Below are 22,091 nucleotides of genomic sequence, written 5' to 3' on the forward strand. Positions count from 1 at the left end.
AGGACTGTCTACTTCCTCCCCCCTTCCACCCCAGATCTTTCCCTCTCATCCAGGCGCAGCTTGGCTCCCCCGAGTCAACATGCCCAGTAACTGGAACACCGACCATGTGAAGGGCCCCCGAAGCTACATTCACACCAACGGCTGCTGGCCTTCATCAGGATGACATTCTTCCAGATGAAGTTCCAGAGAGGATGAAGGCGTGGATGGAGCTGGCTATATGCCAGGGAATCGCAGCAGGACTGCAACACGCAGTTCTGACCAGGGAACATCCTGTACCCGCTGATTATGATTTGCAATCATTATGGTCGTTGGCCAGGTCGGAGCAACACTGTACCCAGGTACAGTTTCAGGGGGACATGCCCCTCCAGGGGCTGCAGGACGTGGAGGAGGAGGAGGTGGAAGAGGTGGAACAAATTGATCAAATGGAACATATTGAATCAGGGTCTGTACATGTCAGCGACCTGGTCCTGTCGGAGGCGGACCCCTTAGAAAGGGGTATGTATGAGAATGAGGGCCTTGTTCCCAATCAACCTGCATTTACAGGCTTATTCCACCCACAATTGTTTAAATCACTATTGTTCAAGGCCAAAAACACAGTGCGCCTGGACAAGTTGGCTCCTTCTACCACACCAACTCCTTCACAAGAGGAGTCAGAGGATCTAATTTTCAACCAACCGATAGTCGAGGCAGATGTGATTCCAGTTACTCATATGTTTTCGGACCTGGTACAGAAGTGGTGAGTGTCTGCTGCGGTGTAACCTGCCCCCACGGGATATGACAGAAAATATTTCAATTTGGCCCGATTTCTCAAAATTGTTGAATACTCCTGAGGTAGACGAACCAACAGTGGGATTAGCGTCCTCGTCCTTCATTCCCAGTGAAGCGCTGGAGACATTAAAGCCGGAGGAAAAATGGGTCGAGTTGGCTCTACGCAGGGTCCATCAGTCTGATGCGTGGGCCATAAGAGCGGCCATGGACGCATCCTTCTTTACTTGATCCTCTCTTAGATGGCACCGTCACCTAAGGGAGCACATTCCGCCTCCATTGTTGACAAACAGATGTTTCTGTCAAATAGACCTCCATCCAATCAACACCTTTCCTAATAGTACTACAGTACCTGACGTAGATTTATGTGTATTTACATCTGTAGCAAAACTTGCATCGGCATATACAGTTAGACTTAGTTCATCCTTAGGCTCCAAATACAATGCATAATGCATTGTTTGTTTCAGATATCTTAACACACGCTTAGCAGCTTGCCAGTGCCTTTCAGTTGGCTCAGTGTTAAATCTAGCTAATTGGTTAACACTGTATGCTATATCTGGCCTTGACCAATTACTGAGATAAGATAAGCTACCAATCAAAGACTGATAAGTGTTCTTATCAAAAACAGGACTTTGAACATCACTGTGGTTAAACTCCTGGCTCATCGGTGCTTTAGCTGGCTTACAAAGTTCCATTTTAAAAGTTTTTAGTAATTGATTAATTTTATCTGCCTGTGAGATTTTGTATCCTCCCCTAGTTCTCTCTATCTTTAAACCGAGATATTTCACCTAACTGGTTTATTTTAAATTTCTTTTCTAACAGTGAAATTATTTCAGTAGCTTCTTGTTCAGTTTTGGTGATTAATACTATGTCATCAGTGAACAATAGCAACAATGAAATTACACCATCACTTTCCTTTTTAAACAAACATGGATCAGCCATGCCAGCTACAAAACCTATCTTAGTTAATTCCTTAACTATACACTTGTTCCACTCATATCCTGATTGCTTCAAGCCATAAAGACTCTTTTTCAATCTCCAGCAATCAGTTGTATTATCATTTTTTACCTAAAGTTTCTTTAAATAAACCGTGTGTTGCAACGGTGCATGCAAATATGCCGTCTCTACATCCAATTGATTTATAATGTTTTTCTCTTAGCTGCCCAACTAATGCTGCTCGTAATTTAGTAGCCTTCAGACTAGGCGCAAACACCTCATCGTAGTCGTTTGCTGTCTGATGGTACCCTTGTGCTACTAACCTGGCTTTATGGGTAACAGTCCCATCTACACCTGTCTTTAGCTTATAAATCCATTTACACCCTATGGCATGTTTACCTGGTGGAAACTTGACATTTTCATATGCCTCCAGTCTTTGTAAGGATTTCGGTTCCTTATCCATTGCTTCCTGCCAAGCAGCCTGATCCTTAGCAGAATACAGTTTCAGTTCATTATAATTACCAGGAATTGTATTCACTTGGCATACAATACTAGCCTGATATCTATCAGGTGGTCGTGTTACTCGGGTTGAACGTCTTGGTAATACAGGGCTTACTGGTGGACTCACCTATTCCACCTGCTCCTGTTCTTCTATCTTCTCCTGTGCTTGTTCTCCTACTTCCTCCTGTGCTTCCTCTTTAATGGCTATTTGTGGTTTACTTATTTTATCTTTAGGGACTATTTGGGTGTCAATAATAATATCATTGCTGGATTCCTGTTCCAGTTTATTCCACCCAATGTGCTCAAGAAATTTTGCAATAGCACTACAATAAACATGAGCTGTGCCTTGATCCCAGAATCTAAATGATCTATGGTTGGCCTCGTAACCTACGAAAAATAACTTCCTAGCTCTATGTTGCCCTGTCATTCTTACTTGTGAGGGAATATGCACCCATGCTGGTGCTCCAAATGTGTGTAGATAACTTAAATTTGGTTTTCTGCCATGCCAACGAGTGAATGGCAATTCACCAACTGTTGTGTTAACCACATTGTTTAACACATGATTGCTATACATTATGGCTTCACCCCATAGTGTTTCAGGCAAACCTGAATCAGATAACATAATGTGAGCCATGGCTTGTAACATTTGCCCTCTTCGTTCTACAAATGAGTTATGTTGTGGTCTGTAAGGTGCAGAACGTTTATGCTCAACACCAGCCAATTTCAACATAGTTTGAAATCTCTTGTTAATAAACTCAGTCCCATTATCAGTAACTAAAGTAATTACTTTACTCCTCATTTTTCTCTCAGCAAATCTTAGCCAGTTAAAGAAATGTTGGAATGTTTCTGTTTTGTTTTTCATGAGATAGCAGAAACTGTACCGTGAGTAATGGTCCATTATATTCAAAACATAGCAGGCACCTCCCACACTGGGTTTCTTAGGACCAATTATGTCAGCAAACACAACCTCTAAAGGTTCTTTGGTCTTAAACCTATTAAGTCTGTTTGCTGGACTAACCTTGCTTTTCTCCTGACTACAGGCATTACAGTTTAAATACTTGCTACAGGGTTTTAATTTTACTCCCTCTGACAATTCAACAGTTTATTTCAATATTTTGAAATTAATGTACCCCAGACTTCTTTGCAGTAAATGTATACATTTGTCATGTGGCTTAACATTGTTATAAACCGAGTTAGCCATCTTCAACTGGTCATCATGTATCACATATAAATCATTCTCTAAATTAGCAATAACACTTTTACCCTCTTTCTCTATTATACAGTTATCTCCCCTAAAGGTTACTACATAACCAAGATTAACTAAAGCCCTTACTGATAACAAATTAAATTTCAGTTTAGGTACATATAACATAGTTAAATGTTCATTTACACATGAACAATATGCAGTACCTTCACCAGACGCGTTCATCTTCCATCCATTTGCCAATGATACAGGTTGCTTACTCGTGGACATTGTTACAAACCCCTCTCTATTTTTAGTAATGCACTGCGATGCTCCACTATCAACAACTCACAAATCATGATTTACAGTTGAATTGCTGGACATAGCTAAACTAACATTCTTCTTAGCCTTCTGGTGATTACCAGTGTTCTGTCGTTTGCTCTTCTTACAGAATCTAGCTATATGTCCCCTAGCCCCACAAGAAAACATTTCCTAACAGTATAGGCAGTTGAACACAAATCCTCTTCTTGTGGCTGTTTCTTCCTCAGTTGGTCCCTATCCAGCCGTCTTCTTGCCTCTTCTAACAACCTTCCAGTTATGTCAGTCAATGTAAGTTCATCTTTGGTCAGGACTTCCAATGAAGATATGTAATCATCATAACTTTCATCCAATGAGGAAAGAATGATATAAACCTGATGCAGCTCTGAAAATATCAGTTCCTTTTCATGTAGCTCCTGAAAAGTTCTTTTCATAAAGTTTAAATGAGCTAACATATCTCCACCTTTCAGAAGACATGCTCTAAACAGTTTATGTGTAAGATGTATGTGTGCACCTACACTGTCATGAACATAAATCCTCTTCAAATTCTCCCAACACTTAGCAGCAGACTCTTCTCCACGAATATGGACTAACTGCTGGTCACTCAGTGTTAGTCCAATTATACAAAGAGCTCGTTCGTTGTTTCGTTTAAAGTCGGCTAACTTCTTGGCATCATCCTCATCATCTGGATCCCAAGCATTTACATCCAGTGGATCTTGAACTGTATTACATAACCCTTCTCTACGCAGAAGTAGACTGCACTTCATAGACCAGGAAACATAGTTTGTTCCATCCAACCTGGTTATCAGTGATAGGCTTGTTGACAGGTCTTGTGCCATCTTTACCAGGACAGTAACCCACAATTAAACAGTAAGCAGCTGTCTGTATAAGGTACTGTGTAGTCACACTAAGTCTCAGTTATCTGAGCCAGGTATGGCCTGGGCCCATAACCAGTGTTGAGGTAATTCCCTGTTTGGAGACTGAGCGCACACAGGGAGACGTAGTGAGAGTAGTGAAGAATAACACACAACCAGCACACAGATACACTGTATAGTAAAATGTAGGTTTTTACTTCCAGTAAACGGTTAAGCAAAGTCTAACAGGCAGTCCAAGTCATACACTGTTGTAGCAGTCAGTATTCAGTCCAGGGATAATCCAATAACAAAGTCCAGTATCATAAACAGTTCAGTAAAAGATTCACATCAAATCCAAGAATAACGACGATCAGCAACAGTCAATATGCAGGAGCGACAACACTCTCAGCAACAACAGAACAGAACAACCCAGGTTTCTGGCTCCATCTTATGGCCGTTTGAGGAACCACACCCAATTACAATTTTAGCATTCCCTTAAAGAGACAGTATTAAAATGTCTATTACAATTTTAGCATTCCCTTACAATTTTAGCATTCCCTTAAAGAGACAGTATTAAAATGTCTATCCTGGTTTATATATTTTCCAACCCAACTGTTAGGTGACTTATATTCCTAACAGTGCCCTTAGCCGAGCTATCAAAATTGTTAGGCAAAATGATTTCATGCATATCTATTATCCCCTGGGCCTGTCTCCACACTAGATCCCTTCAGTGGTTCCTGCTTCCGTATCAGCCATCCAGATGAAGCAACTCCAAATACAAGGTCTCGGCACCATCAAAGGTCGTCATATCTCTCCTCTGGTGGTCCAGACCAGTCATCAACAGAGATTGCCTTTTCAAAGAGCCCCACAGACTTACCATCACGACAGATGCCAGCCTGTTTGGATGGGGAGCTCACTATCAGTCACTCACAGCCCAAGGCCGCTGGTCCTTCATAGAACAATCGTGCAGCATAAACTGGCTGGAGCTCAGGGCAGTACATCTGGCTCTTCGCAACTTCCTTCCACAGGTATGCAATCAACATGTACTGATCTTGACTGACAACGTAACAACAAAAGCCCACATAAGCAAGGGGATACGCAGTCGAAATAACTCATGCAGGAAGCGGAGCAACTGTGTTGGGCAGAGAACAACCTGCTCTCCATCAGAGCAGAGTATATATTGGGTCTGTCGAATACCCAGGGAGACTGGTTAAGCAGGGCTACGATCGATCAATTGGAGTGGTGCCTGCACCCGATCCTGTTTCAAGAGGTGGCCCAGAGATTCGGGCAGCCAGTGATAGATTTGTTCGCTTCCCCTCTCAACTCTCAGCTCCTGAGATTCATTTCCAGGTACCCTTCACAAGGAGCGGAGAACAAAAACGCATTCCGCTGCCGTTGGGCCCCAGGCCTTCTGTACGCATTCCCACCACTTCCAGTGATCGCCAAGGTCATCCAGAAGTTGTTGGAAGAGAGGACGGAGCTGTTGCTAGTAGCACCATACTGGCCCAGACAGCCGTGGTTCGCAGACCTCCGCAGTCTGTCTTCATCAGAACCATGGAGAATTCTGCCGGACAGGATTTCGTTGACCCAGGGACCCCTTCAACATCCAAGCCATCTGGAGGTTGAGCAGAGACGTCTGAAGAGCGAGCAGTTATCTAACAAAGTCATAGCCACCATCCAAGCTGCCAGGCGCTCCTCAACAACCCGCATTTACAAAGCCACATGGTCCAGTTTCTGCAAATGGTGTACTAAGTCTCACGTTGATCCCACCTCTCCATCAGTGGCTCAAATCCTAGAGTTTTTACAAGAAGGGCTTGACAAGGGCCTATCATCAAATACGTTGAAAAGATAGGTGGCAGCTTTGGCGTCGGTTGTCACTTGTGAAGGTCTACCATCTCTCATCACCCACACATATGGAGTTTCCTTCGAGGAGCCACAAATTTACATCTGCCAGTGGTTCACCGTTATCCAACTTGGAACTTTAACAAGGTCCTCGCTGCACTCACTAAGTGTCCCTTCAAACCCTTGAAATCTTCGAGTCTCCAATTTCTGATGTACAAGGTAGTTTTTCTAGTAGTGATAACTTCTGCTTTTCATATTTTGGAACTGGCAGCTTTGTCGATCAGGCAAGATCTTTGTGTCTTTCAATCAGACAGGGTGGTCCTTAGTCCAGATCCTACGTTTATATCCAAAATCAATTCGACTTTTCACAGGGCACAAGAACTGATACTCCCTAATTTTTGTTCTAGACCAAATCAAGGGTTGGAGCTACAATGGCATCGGCTTGATGTGAGGTGGGAATTGCAAATATATATTCACCGCACAGCGCCTTTCAGAAAAACGAAAGCTTTATTTGTGTCGTTTCAGCCAAACACTCAAGGCTGCAAAGTCTCATCTTCCACAATAGGCCGCTGGCTACGGGCTGCGATAGCGAAAACATATCAGATTCAATCACTACAGGTGCCCAGGGGCATAACAGCCCATTCAACCAGAAGCATCGCAACATTGGTAGCGTTGGCCACGCAGGCACCAATAACTGAAATTTCTCGAGCAGCAACCTGGGCCTCTCCATCGCCCTTTATTAGGCATTATAAAATAGATGTCTTTGCATCCGCTGAGGCTTCCTTTGGCAGAAGAGTTTTACAATGGGTCCACAGGGACCAGAAGAGGATTCCAAATTAGACGGAGTCCCTTCCATAGGACAGGCCAAGCTTTGGTATGTCCCACTACTGGATGCTCTGAACAGCTCATGGGAGAAAGGGCGTTGCTACTTACCTGACACGCCCATTCCCTTTGAGCTGTGAAGAGCATCTAGCCCCACCCATTTCCCATCTGGTGGGGTCCTGTTCCGGCCAATGAATTGTTAGGGCATATGGGGCGAGGGTGTTTATTTTCTCGTCTTCGCCAAAACTGGGAAACGCTGGGGAGGAGTCCCGTGGAGGAAGAGGAGCGTTCCAGAAAATAAGCCCAGCCTATACATGCAGAGACTGAAGCACCTCCCACTACTGGATGCTCTTCACAGCTCAAAGAGAACGGGCGTGTTAGGTAAGTACAAACACCCTTTTTCTCTTCTTTAAAAGACTGTATAATTGCTTCGTAGATATGCAGGGCTGTATAATCTTGTCAGGTTCAGTTCCTCAAAGGATCATTTATCTGTAAATGATCTTTTGTCTCCTGAACAATCCCCAATTTGCATGCATAAGAAAATAAAGCAATTTTGCTCTGATTCTATGATAGGTAAAGGAGCAAAACCCCTTTAATTTTCACCTGTATTATTTATATGCATAATTTCAATGGAAGAAATTACTGGAGCTGTAATTCCATATATATTATTTCTAGTAATGTAACTGTAATCTTTGTAATACTCTTTTCTAAGAAGGAAGACAAGACGTGTAGCTTGGGCTTGCACTTCTTTGCTATGTATATATGTGGAGTCCTTGTGGGTCTCTGAGGTTAGTTATTTGCTGACAGATGTTTCATTACCTAACCATCATTGGTGCAGTATAAGCTCCTCCATGTATAAATAGTAAATTCAATTTATTCTTCAATCTGTGTGTATATATGTTCCTCAATTTATAAATAATACACTAATAGTGGTAGGACTGCCAGATAATAATGAAGCTTAGATTGATGTGATTGTGAAAAATGTTAGCTATAAATAATTTTAAAAACATAGAGATTGTTAACAACTTGGTTCTTCGATCTTCATTAAAAACCAGACTATAGCATTAGAAGGAATAGAAGCATCCATAATCATTTACCCCACTGTATTCACATATTGTCTTTGAGTTCTAAAATGGGAATAAACCATGCTGGAAGGCACTAATGCCAAATTGCTTCTGAATTTTTGCCAAGAAGACAAGATGGATATGTCTTATAGTCACCCGGAATTAGACTTCATAAGGAGTATTGTAATTATATTACCTCTAGGGTATTATTGTATATTTGAAATTGTATTGTAGTTGCAGTCAAAAGTATACTTGAAATACCCATAGAAAAGATCATACAAGCATCATCATCATTGTCTTTGTGAGGAGGGAGTTGCGCACGCATGCCAAAGATGCACAGCGCATTAGGGGGAATCGCGTGCTCATGCGCAGGGGTGCGGTGCATAAGGGGGGAGTCGCGCACATGCGCAAAGACACATAGTGCATGAGGAGGAAATCGCATGTGTATGTGCAGACGCATGGCGTGCGAGGGGAAATTGTGTAGATGCACGGTGCACGAGGGGGGGTTCACGTGCGCATGTGCAGGGGGCTTTGGGGGTCCACATGCATTGCCTTCTGGGTGCTGGCACACAAGCGCGTGCAAGCGAGCCCCATGCAATTATTGGCACAGGAGCCAAAAAAGGTTAGCCACCACTGTTATATACTGTATATATTGTACATACTATGTACTAAATACTATAGTATACACACTATTCGGTCTTTTGCTGCTCTCGAAGTACTAAATTCCATTGATATTTTTATTTGCTGGAGTGTTACTGTGTACTGCAGACAAACTTTGCTTTTAGCCAAACCATTATTTTAGTTGTGAGGTACATCCCTTTTTCTTGAGTTTTATCAGCTGAAGGATCTTAAAACTGTCAGTATTTCTCCAAATATTGAGTCTTTTTAAAAATTGGTTACCTAAATGAATTCAGAATCTCTACAATTCATTAGAATTGTCTGATTTCATTCCAGAAAGCTGCCTCCTTTTTCTCATAGAAAAGCATATAGTTAACCATCTGAAATACAGAGATTTTTAAAAAAATTATCGCTTCTAACTGACAACACCCATTCCTTTTCTCTTTCAGTTTCAATCCTTTTCTGCATCTGCTTGTTTTTAACATGAAAGTGTGTAAAAATCAACTGCTTTTTTCATTATAGCTTTTCTGCCTTTTCTCATTTAGGAACAGCATTTAAAGGAATTAAGCTAGGGTACAGTATTGGCATGTTGAACTGTAACAATAATCGTGAACAAATTAGTGTGGCGATACTTGGAACAAATTGAAGATTGAAGAATTGTGGGAAATGGCCAACATATCTGAAGGTCATCAGGTTAAGCGAGGTTATTGAAAATTGTAAAACACTATATTTAATTCAGTGAGAAATAGAAATGCACTGGTGATAATTTATTTTTTAGGATGATTCTTAATACCTGTTGTATGTTAACAATAATAGGTTTACGTATAAATTAGTATTTTTATTTGCTGATGGGGATTCTCTATTATATGCAAACACTACATTTGAGGTGACAACTTTAGTTATGTAATTGACTGAGAAATGAGATTGCTTCTTCTGGGACATGTAAATCCCATTCTTAGGGATTTTTGTAAGCTGTGTCTTGTTTAATTGGAAATTCAGGAAATATGGATTGCTAGTGGTCTATTTGTCTCCTTTTGGGTTCTTTACCATTTGTTTTAAACAGATTTGAGAGCTAGATTATTTGTTTTCTGTAAATATTCATTTGTAAAGACTGCTTTCTTAGGGAGTAGTATTGTTTTTATGTCATATTGCTCAACCTCAAGCCCAGAGTAAAATATTCTTTTATGAGGGCACTCCTTCAAATTGCTTTAAAAGGAAAATGGAGCACTTTGTAAAATTGAATATGTGGGGTAATCTTTATGAAAGATGCTTCTGTTTTCAATTTAAGCAAAATCTGAAAGACACTGGTAGAAGTATAGAAAATTTGTCAAACCAGGAATAAAATGTTCTAGAGAATTCTAGAATGTTCTGTATCTCTACACCAGGCCATTAGGATAGCACTTCAGCAGTTTCAACAAGAAAAACCTCCAAACTGTGGTTTAATCAAGTAACTTGTTAGGTTTATAATGACAAGTTATTTTGAATTTAAATTTTCAGGCAATGTGATTCAGGAAAAAGAGTTTTGAATTTTAACTTAAGTAGGTTGTTTGAAGTTATTCTTAAACAGTTTTACTTGTCTTTCAATTGAATAGGAAATGATGAAGTCATTATGATAAGGGTAGATAATATAAGAGTTATGGTAAACACAAAGTGTGTTTTTTCTAAAAAAAAATTCTAATGCTAGTTTACAAGAATAAATAATACACAATTAAAACATTGATGTAAATTAATGGAAAAAAATCCTTAAAATTCAATTGCATTCTTCATTTGATAATAGTTGGTCAATATATAGTTTCACTTATTTCCGTAGTTTCAATTCCTTCCAAGAAGATGCAAGGAAAATAATTCACTCCATTTAATGACCTGTCCTTGGCAAATAACACCTGGTGGGGCCGGAATACTGGTTATGTGTGGCAATCATGTGAGCATGTCACTTAACGACTGTAACAACTTATGACTGTAATGGGCAACCTCCATTACTGTCATAAGTAGAGGAATACCTGTATATATTTTGAAAAGGAAGGTAATTTCAAATAAATGGTGCCTGTCACATTTTTATTTTGTATTCCATCTAACCAAATTGGTTACTTTTAACATTCAGTCCTACTTACTGTATGATATAATTTTTGCAACTCGTGAAAAACCCAGGAAAATGTGATGGAACTATATTATAAAACAGCCTTCTACATAAGGTTAATTTTGTAAATTTTAACCAAACTAGTTTGAAACTATAAGTACTTATAGTCAAGCAGTAAAGTATGCCATTCAGCAATTCAGAATGTCACTCTGCTCTTGAGAATTGATAAATGTGGTGCCATAGGATACATTATATGAAAAAAATGCAGCTGTATTTTTTTCAGCTTTTAATGTGGAATAGATCATGTTTCTGTAAAATTCATTTTTAATTCTGCATTTGGCATGAAGCCAGTTGGTTAACCTTGGGCCAGTCACTTTTTTTTAGCCCTAGAAAGTAGGCAGTGGTAAACCACTACAGAAATTTTTTTTGCCAAGCAAACTGACAGGATTAAGCAGGGTGTTGCCAGGAGTCAAGACTGATTTGAAGGCATGTGCACACACAGTAACTAGTTGAAGTTAACCAAACCGCTTGAGGGAAAGGATTTGAAATTTTAACAGCCCTCCTGGCAGTCACATGATTGCATTTTGGGTGCTTGGCGACTGGCCCACATTTGCAACCAAAGTTTATGACATTTTTTTTTGCCAGAAAGTGATGTTTACTTTTGGTTTCTGGCAAAAAAAAAAAAAAAAAGACCCATTATAGACAATGGATTTCCTTAATGACCGTAGCATTTATTTAACAGCTACAAAAAAAAAGGTTGCAAAATTGTTCATGGTCATGTTACCTGCTTAACAACAAGCACAAATTAACAACTGTAATTCCGAGCCCAATTATGGTCGTAAGTCGAAGACCACGTTTACTGACAAATGTTTTTTATTATGACAGTAAGGCAGAAACATAATATTTAAAGAAATATATCTGTTCGGTGAATCATAAAGTTCCTTTCTGTCAATCAACAGGAATCCAGGAAGGAGTCTACAGGTCTAATCTATTATAAATATGATATAAATTCCTGTGTGGCAGGAAACAGTTTTAAAGTTGGAGAAAATTTTATAATCATCAGACAACATTTCCATTATTGTGCTGAATTTTTATAACCCCAGTATATAAACTATATTTCAAACAATAAGTTGAGAATGAAGAATCTAACCAGAGAAAGGGCAGGTATAAATTGTTTTGTTAGGTTAAATATACTTAATCCATATCATTTTAGCCATTCGTTCAGAGTTTTTTAAAAATTTCTAATACCCATGTTTCTCCAAAAAGAAGGCTGGGTCTTATTTTTTTTGACCTCTGAAAAAATGGCTAGGCCTTCTTTTTGGATAGTTCCAATTATTGACTCACCTTGTGGCGGTAGCACTGACAGCCTGCCCAGCAGGAGCCCGCTGCTGGCCCATTTCTTGTGCGGCCGCTTGGCACCACTTGTACACATTATCCCAGCCTCTGTTTTGTCTTCAGATGCCGGCCGGAAGGCATCTGCAGCTGATAACAGAGCTCCAGATCGATCCTCTATTATCGTCTGAAAAGGGCTTTCTAGAAGGCTCTGGCAGCGAAACAGAGGCCAGGGGTGCTGCGCGCTTCCATCCAGAGCCCATTTCACAGCTGCAGAGGGCTTTCCAGAAGGCTCTGGTGGTGAAACGGAGGATGGAGGTGCTGCGTGCGTCCATCCGGAGCCTGTTTTACAGGTGCAGAGGGCTTTCTGGAAGGCTCTGATGTCAAAATGGAGGCTGGGGACGATGCGTGCGAGCGGCAGCAAGTGGCTGCTGAAGAAGCGGTTGCAGAAGAAAGAGAGACAGGTGTCGGGATGTACGAGGCCTGGTAAGTAGGGCAGCTCCATCCCCCAATCCCCACCCTAGCTTATTTTTTACCTGTGTGCCTTGACCCACCCCCTGCACCCTGGGGTGGGTGGGGTCTTAATTAGGGAAAATTTTGTGGGTGGGGCTTAATTTGATCACATGCGCTCAAAAACGTGATAGGGCTTCTTTTCAAGGTGGGTCGTCTTTTTGGAGAAACACGGTATAATGTTGGAGAAACAACTTTTCACTAATCAAAAGGATGCCTATGATAAATGAAGAAATAACAAAGGTAAATGGCAGAAGTCTTAATATTTGTATTTATTAAATTAAACTTGTTAAATGGATTTCAGTAGTCCACAATGGAGATCTGAAATCAGTGGACTGTGATGGATTGAGATTGAACTAATTTATCCCAGTAAACAGAATGTACTTCTTCATCAGACACATGCTTTCAAATAAAAGAGAAGGTAGGCTTTGCCTTCAACAATATATCTTTCACTTTTGAGCCTTTGCTCTTTTTCCAGATAGCATAATCTGTTATGCTGATATTCTTAAAGGAAGACGATTACTATTTATAACAATACATTTTTCTTCATGTAAGAATTGCTTATTATGCAGTTTATCTTAGAGATATATTTCTTTTGGATGAGGTAAATACGATCCATGAAAGCATATATGATAATAAAATTGGTAAAGGGCCACACATTTTTTTGATTACTTCAGTAAACATTTTTGGTACTTTTTTTTTATTGAGTGTTCTTGAAGACCACAAATATTCAGTAACATTAACTTTGAACTTAACTCATTGTCCAGACTCATAATTTTTTCCTTCTAAGAGAGGTTTTATAGCAATCTGTTGGAGGTGATCTGTTACTGCATTATGGCCTATGTTGGAAATGAAAATTGCTTGTTTCACTTTTTTGTGCCTGTTTTGCATGATGGGAAGAGGAGATGTGGCAGCCTGGTGATTAAAATACTGGGCTTTTTGACTGGAAGGTTGACAGTTCAAGACCCAAACAATGTGTGATGGGATGAACTCCCATTCTTGCTCCAGCTCTTGCACACCTAGCAGTTCAAAAGCATGCAAATGTGAGTAGATAAATAGGTACCTCTGTAGTGGGAAGTAACAGCATTCTGTGCACCTTGACATATAGTCATGCCGGCCACATGATCCTGGAAGCCCTCAGCTAGGAAATGGAGGTGAGCACCGCACTCTACAGTTGGACATGACTGTAAAGGGGAAACCTTAACTTTTACCATGATGGGAAAGAAGGACAAAAACCTTCCAAGTGGGTGTAGCAGGCAGTGGCAGTTTAGTATAAGCATCATTTACTGGAGCCATTGACAGAAGGTATAGCCCAGTGGTGGCTAACCTTTTTGGGCTCTTATGCCAAAAATTGTGCACGCGCTCGCATGCACTCACATGCCAGCACCTAGAAGGCAATGCACATGGCCCCCCATGCCCCCTGCGCATGCGCGCACAATCCCCCTGCCACCCCCTTACCTGCACTGCGCCTCCCAGCTGATTTTCGGCCTGTTTGAGGCTTTTTTCTGCCTGCCAGAGACTTGAGGGTATCCGCTACAGCCTTTGCAGGTTGAAAAATGGGCCCATTTCGTCACTTCCGGTATTTCTGGAAATACAGGAAGTGACAAAACGGGCCTATTTTTCGGCCTGAAAAGGCTGCAGAGGCTTCCCTCAAGCCTCTAGCAGGCTGAAAAAGGCCTCAAACGGGCCGAAAATCAGCTGGGAGGTGCGCGTGTGTACAGTGAGGTAAGTTTGCCTGGGGCTCGCGTGCCCGCACAAATGGCTCTACATGCCACCTGTGGTATGCGTGCCATAGGTTCGCCATCACAGGTATAGCCAATGAGGTTTCAAGTTGTTCCTCTGTTGGCTTGTAACATGATCTATGGAGAAACCTCTGATGATTTGCCTTTCATCTATGGTGTAATTAATTTTGATTCCAGAAGAATCATCTCAAATAATGCATTTGCTTCCTGTGGATTTTGAAAGTCATACGCTGTATATAATTGGGAAAAATTATGTTCTTTTTGCAGCTGATTTCATTGAATATCAAAATTGATTTCTTTAACTTGTCTTATTACCAAGTTTGTACTGTATTCTAGAAACTGAGAGTTTGGGTTTTTTTGGGAAGATGCATTTCTAACCTAGTTATGGGATACTGACTGCCAGGCCAAAATAACCTTTCATAATAGGGGTTCAACAAATTACCATTGCAAAACATGGAATGAGACAACTTGGTGTGACCAATTTGCTGCAGCCAATTCGCCGCAGCCAACTTACTATGGCCAACTTACTATGACCAACTTGCAGCGGGACATCTTTCCGTGGCCAACTCCCTGTGAGACAGTTCAACTTAAGTATTTAAATTAATTAAAAAATTATTGTAATTTTTGTCATTCACATTTTATTTTGTCCCTCCTGTGGCATCCTTTCTTCCATCATTTATTTGATACTAGTGTAACTATTGTCCTGTGGCAAGTTGTCCTGCAGCGAATTGGCTGCAGCGAGTTGGCCATGGCAAATGGGACCATGGTGAGTTGGCCACGCTGAATTGTTCTAGACGCTTCAAAACATGTCAAGTGTTCTAAGATGACAATGAGTTCTCTGATGCTACAGTCATTTGGCCTTTCTAGGGACTCAAATAGAAAAAAAAAATTTCTTGAACAGATTTAGGCATTCAGTTTTAAAGATCAATAATGAGACAGATCATATTTGGAAACTGATAAATTTATGAAACCTGTAGTATGGGTTTCCAAGTGTATGCTATTTTCCTCAAAATATAGGTTGTCCTCGATTTATGACTATAATTAAACCCAAAATTTCTGTTGCTGAGTAAAACATTTGTTAAGTGAATTTTGCCCCATTTTACAACCTTTCTTGCCAGAGTTGTTAAGTGAAACGCTGCAGTTTTTAAGTCAGTAACACGGCTGTTAGGTAAATCTGGCTTCCCTATTGACTTTGCTTGTCAAAAGGCTGCAAAAGGTGATCACATGACCCCTGGATAGTGTAACTGTCATGAATATGAGTCAGTTGCTTAGTGTTTGAATTTTGATCACATGACCATGTGGATGCTGCAATGATTGTGTGAAAAACAGTCTTCAGTCACTGTCAGGTGAGGTTCCATTCAAAATCCAAGAAAGAAAACCTTAGACTCCATTGTTATAGAGAAAAGGACTTTTACTGAAATTTGAAGTGGTAGCATCAGTAGAAATACAAGATCTGAGACAATAGGCGTAAAAATCACATATTGAAAGTTATCCCATGTTCCCTCCCCCAAGAGTTCAAACTGACCATCCAATCTGAGATGTGTTATAATGTCATGTGGGGCATCTTCAGCTGGTGCTTCACACATCTGATATGCCAAGACGGTTAACCTTGGCCTAGAGAGATAAGAGGCTATATCTGTGCAGTAAGCAAGTAAGCATAGTCATCCCATCTTTTACATTTCACCAATTTAAACCTCCAGCACCCTTCCCCCCACGAAGCCCAATTATTCTTCCCTCCTAATTATTCTTTCCATGGCAGCTGCAAAAACAAGCAGAAGGATTCTTGGAGGCTAACAGTCACCTTTTTCAGTGCCATTGTGACTTTGAATGGTCACTAAATGAAGTTGCGGACTACCTGTAGGCAACAGTTCTGTTTCTTAGAACTGTTCATATTATCGGTAGTGTATTCTACTGCAACAAAGAATAAATTTGTAATTCCTACATTATCTCTCTATAATGGTGGATTTTTTTTAAACCATTGCATTCACAAAAGAGAAAAACTGATATGTGAAATATTCAGATTAAGAAAGAAACTGAACAGGATTAGCTTTTACATATAAAATATGGCTCTAGAAAAAGTTTTCTGTCTTTGATGCAGAATGAGCAAACTTATGCCCTCCAGATGTTTTTAATTTCAGTTTCATAATTCCTATGCAACGTTGCCAGTGGCAAGGATTATGGGAGTTCTGAGCAAAACATCTGGAGGGCAAAAATTATCTACCACAGAATTAGTTTGAAAGAACTCATAGAGATTATTATACTGGTGCTGAAACATGTAATGATCAAACTATTTAGTTTTTGGATTATAATTTCAGATGGAATTTAACTTGGCAGTGTAATGTACACATTTATATCATTAACAAACTTTAGAATTAATGTTTACCTGTGGTATTTTAAAAGTTAATTAATTTGCTGTAGATCAAGGGTCTTCAAACTTGACAGCTTTAAAATTTGTGGACTTTAACTCCCTGAATTCCTCCTCCAGTCATGTTAACTCAGGAATTCTGGGGGTTGAAGTCCACAAGTCTTAAACTTGCCAAGTTTGAAGACTCTTGCTGTGTAGATCTTTCCCATGTTTTTGCATGTGGGTCCATATGTACAATTTTCCCATTCAGTCCCTAGAAATCTAGTAGTACAGGAAGATTTGCTTGTTTTTAAAACTTTAATTTAAGATTGCAATATAGAAGGCTTTCATCTTTCCATGTTTACATTTTTCTCCTAAACCAAATACTTATTGTTAAATGCTTAAATGTCATTTTATAGAATATGATAGAGCTACGATAAGTGCCTAAATGATTTTGCTCTTGGAAAAAAGTATATTGTTTCATGGGGGGAAAAAGTAAACTGCCACCAAAGTGGGTATAGGTAGCCCTCGACTTATTACCACAGTTGAGCCCCAACTTTCTGTTGCTCAGTGAGACAAATGAATTTTGCCTGATTTTACGACCCTTCTTGCCACCGTTGTTAAGTAAATGAGTGCAGTTGTTAAGCTAGCAACACAGTTTCCCCATTAAGTTTGCTTGTCAGAAGGTCGCAATAAATGACCACATGATCCCAGGACACTGCAGCCATCATAAATATGAGCCAGTTGTCAGGCACCTGAATTTTGATCATCGTTTTGCAACGGTCCTGCGAAAAACGATCGTAGGTCACTTTTTTCTGTGCTGTTGTAAATTTGAGCGGTCACTAAACAAAATGGATGGAAGTCGAGGACTACCTGTAGAATCCAAGATTTTTATATTGCTCAACTGATATTATTCAAATTTATATGAATATCAATGAAAGATTTTTTTCAACAATTGGTTCTGATTTTATCCATGGAAAAAGAATTTTCATATCATCATGAAATTTTTCAAAAAAAAAATGATTGTGTAACCCTTAGGGTGGATATATCTTAGGCTAAATAGAACTTTCAGCTTAGTGGTTTTCTACTTGACAATACAGTTATTTTATAAATATAACGTGTTGTATAAGCTATTCTCATTCATTGCAAAACAGTATCATTTTTCTGAACAAACAACGTATATTGAGGTCAGATGAATGCAAAGCCAAGAGTGGTCAGATATTAGCTGAGCTGTGTATGAATCTTAACGGAACTGAAGTAATATTGAAACTACTGTGGGAGTAACAGTGGTGGGGTGTGTGTGTGAGATAGCTTGAGTGCAGAAAACATTTTCTTGGGCTATGAGACATTGTGCTTTTCCTCTGTGAATAATAACATTAAGTTTGAAAGCATGAAATAAAAATAAATTGTAGTGTAGATGTTGCTGTGCTTGAATTTTCTGTTTTTCTCTTTCAATATGCATTCTTAGTAAAATGACAGAGAAGTATCTTAGAAAGTACTGCACAAAAAGTAGCGTTCATGCTATGATAACATAGCTGATCATTTTGTGTTTTTTTGAAAACAGGACATTGAATTGATTGCATTTCATAAGATATTTTGCAACTGAAGTGTAGTAGTATTGGTGCTAATTATTGTTACCATCTAAAACGATACAAGTCTTGAAATACATGTGCAAGAGTGCATATGAAGCCTCTTTCACCCTCTTTTTGAGAGGGTGAGAAACCATTAGAACAGGCGTATATTTTTACAGACTTACATAGCTGCTTCAGAAGCTGTGCCCAGCATTTTAGTCACACATACACCCAAATTGCAGAAACTCCTGGCAACAGCTTTTCAATTGGTGTTGTGAGGCTTGATGTGGCTGTTTTAAAAAGAGGTACTCGTGTGCACTACCATATATTTTACAAAGTACCTCTTTTGAACAAATTGCACAGCTTTAATACCTTCAACTATTTAGCTGTTTTTCAGTTAATACCAGTCTTTGAACTGAAATTTTCAGTGCATTTCCAGCTGGTATATTTCTGTTCAGATTACATAAAAACTTGTATTTATTTATTTTAATGAGAAAGGAAATAAAAGGACAATTGTTTGAAAATATTGAGGTGGAACAAAGTGCTAACAATTTAGTGATTTTAAGGAAGTTCTTATCAGGAATTGAATCTTTGAATGCTTTATAGGAAGTTGACTATGATTGTTCCAGGGTAGAATCAGATCACAGTTTGCTGTGTTATGACTTCTGTGGTTGCAGGAGTCCTCCTTAATCCATAGCATATTTTAAAAAGAAAATTTTGCTCTATGGCTGGATGCCAACATCATTTCGAAACATGAAACCCAATTGTATTATGGATTCCAGATTCATATTATATAAAGATAGCATTTACAAGGTGGGTTTCAAGTTAGCTAGATAAGATTTTGCTTTTTAAAAATAAAATACTGACACCCTCCCTGATTGTTTTTAACGCATTAGTCAAATTCTGCAGTCTTTGATCTACAAATTGCTAAAAACTTGAATTATTACATTCTGGAAGGCTTAATTCCCATTCCTACCTGTGATTTGTAAGTTTTAAAAAATAAAATGCTGCTTATAGTTTCAGGGAATTCCACCCCCCCCCCCCCTTAACCTATTATTTGTTGCATTTTTCTTTTCAAGTAAAATGGATATGTAGCTGGGTGATTATTTTCAAGACAGTAATACACTGCCTTGTCCTCAGGTAGTGCATGAAAACAATTATAAAGCAGTTCTTTTTTAATATATTACAAGATATTTAGAAGTTCTTAAAATATGTGCTAATCATATTATGTTATTTGGACCAGAATAGATTATATAGAGTTTCAAAAACATTATATATAAAACTATAATTACTTTATTCTTGATTCAGCCAAATAAAAATTCTAAAAAAAAAGATTGAGGTACTTTTTAAAGTTATTTTTCATACTTAGCAGGGAATATTGCTGCATCTAATATATTATCAATGATAGTACATATAGAATAAGATTATTGTTTTCTTAAGTTTTCGCGGGTACTTAAATGTATGGTATTCAGCTTTGTTTGGATATTTTCCCACGTCATTGTAGTTGTGCTTTTAAAGTTGTAGCAACGTTTCGGCAGAATCTCATCTGCCATCATCAGGCTTCTGTATTGCGTTCGTCTGTGAGTCAGACTTTTACTGTAAAAGTCTGACTCACAGACGAACGCAATACAGAAGCCTGATGATGCCAGATGAGATTCTGCCGAAACATTGCTACAACTTTAAAAGCACAACTACAGTGACGTGGGAAAATACCCAAACAAAGCTGAATACCATACACATACACATACATATACACATACATATACATATACATATACATATATATTTTTGTTCATCACTTAGACATGTAGTCCTCTACTTATGACCCCAATCGAGCCCAACATTTCTGTTGTTAAGTGAGACATTTGTTAAGTGAGTTTTGCTCCATTTTACAACCTTTCTTGACACAGTCGTTAAGTGAATCACTGCAGTTGATAAGTTAGGAACATGATTAAGTGAATCAGGTTTCCCCATTGACTTTGCTTGTCAAAGGGTTGCAAAAGGTGATCACATGACCTTGCGACACAGCAACAGTCATAAATGTGAACCAGTTGCCAAGCATCTGAATTTTGATTGCATGAACATAAGGATGCTATGAAGGTGGTAATTTTGAAAACCAGTCGTAAGTCATATTTTTCAGTGCCTTTGTTACTTTAAACAGTCACCAAATGAACTGTTGTATGTCAAGGAGTATCTGTAACAAGGACTGTATTAATAATATGTATGTAATTTCCCATCAAATATATCAGTCAAAATCTTAAATTAGTTAAAAATCCTAAGACAGTTCTTAATCAAATAAATGACTGACCACTTCCTGAATATTTTTGAAATTGAATGGTTCACCCGTGTGCGTATATGCACTCTTTCTCTCTCTTTTACGTATGCCTTTATAATTACATACTTTTGAATTTCATGAAGATGATAAAATGCCTTATTTCTTGACAGAAAACTGTAGCACAAAAAGTGGATATCTGAGGCCTGAGAAGACTTTATATTAAAGGAAAATAGGACATCCTTATATTCAGTAAGTAAAATGTTTTTTTTAAATATTCTGCTTATATGTTTCATTGATAGTTTTACTAATATTAGTTGTAATTCCCAAATAAATATGTCAACAACAACAACAAAAGAAACTGGTTTAGAATCCTGCATTGTAACTCTGAAATGTTAAAGAAAGGAGAAAAACTGCAGCTCCTAAAGATAATATGAATACTTTCCATGGTTCATCTTTTTAAGTAAGTGGAGTGCTATCTGAAAACAGGCAGGTTTTATTTTCTCATGAAGATTTATGGATTTCATTATGAGAGATATGGTAATGCATATTGCTGAGAGCTCAAAAACTCATAACTATGTTGTTCACCACAGAGTAATCACAGTATGTCATGGACCATACTAGACCCCATATTTAATATTTTCTAGGAGAGTTCTGAAAGTGTTAAGAAAAATAAGGACATTGTGGGTTTTTTGCAAGTAGAACTCAAAATGACCTATTGTGAAGTCAATCCACTTCCCGACCACTCAGAATGGGCTCATTCCAAGGTTATGAAGGTGTAAAATTCTGTTTGCACCCCTGTCATTTGCTTAGTGCTTAGTGCTTACTGCTTAGAGATAAGAAATCACTAAAAATAATGAGGCTGTGGTAGCTGGCCTGCTAGTGCCCATTTATTCTGCTGTTATGGAGGAAACTCTGGTGATTGATGTGGTCATTCTGATTGCTCTCATTCTCTTGATAAGGGTTGTTTGGCTTCTTTGTTTATCAGAAATCTAGTAGCACTGAAGCAGGTGGGTGATAACTCTTGAGTACTAGTATAAACATGATGTGAATTCAGCTGACAAGTTAGATCCTGTTCTGTGGCAATGGTAGTGCAAAGAATGGCATTTGTTTTCTACACTTGCATATTTGCAGTGCTGTTACTTTGAGGAGTTTGGGTCCTTCTTCTCTAGGACATTAAAAGAATGGTTCAGAGTCCTTGGTCACCTGCTCTAATTCATTGCGCATAGCATTTCAAAGAGAGAATCTTCTCAACAATTGAAAGCTGCACCCCAATTTCTACATTTGGTATTTGAGAAGTTTGAGTTGTTGACCATCAGATTTCTGGTAAGAAATGGCAA

General features: G+C 39.0%; 1 protein-coding gene across 9 annotated transcripts in view; it reads left to right on the forward strand.

Moving 5' to 3' along the window:
* ATXN1 (ataxin 1) overlaps nucleotides 1-22,091 on the forward strand; it is a 231,161-nt gene that overhangs the window by 19,739 nt on the left and 189,331 nt on the right. For all 9 annotated transcript variants that reach the window (XM_026670015.2, XM_087961349.1, XM_026670013.2 and 6 more), the window contains one exon: nucleotides 20,925-21,003. The gene's annotated coding sequence lies outside the window, so the exon portion shown is untranslated. The remainder of the gene's footprint in view (nucleotides 1-20,924; nucleotides 21,004-22,091) is intronic.

Source organism: Notechis scutatus, chromosome 3 (genome assembly GCF_049901735.1).
Source record: "Notechis scutatus isolate UNSWTSFEM ecotype Mainland chromosome 3, rNotScu1.2, whole genome shotgun sequence".
In the NCBI taxonomy this organism is placed as follows: domain Eukaryota; kingdom Metazoa; phylum Chordata; class Lepidosauria; order Squamata; family Elapidae; genus Notechis; species Notechis scutatus.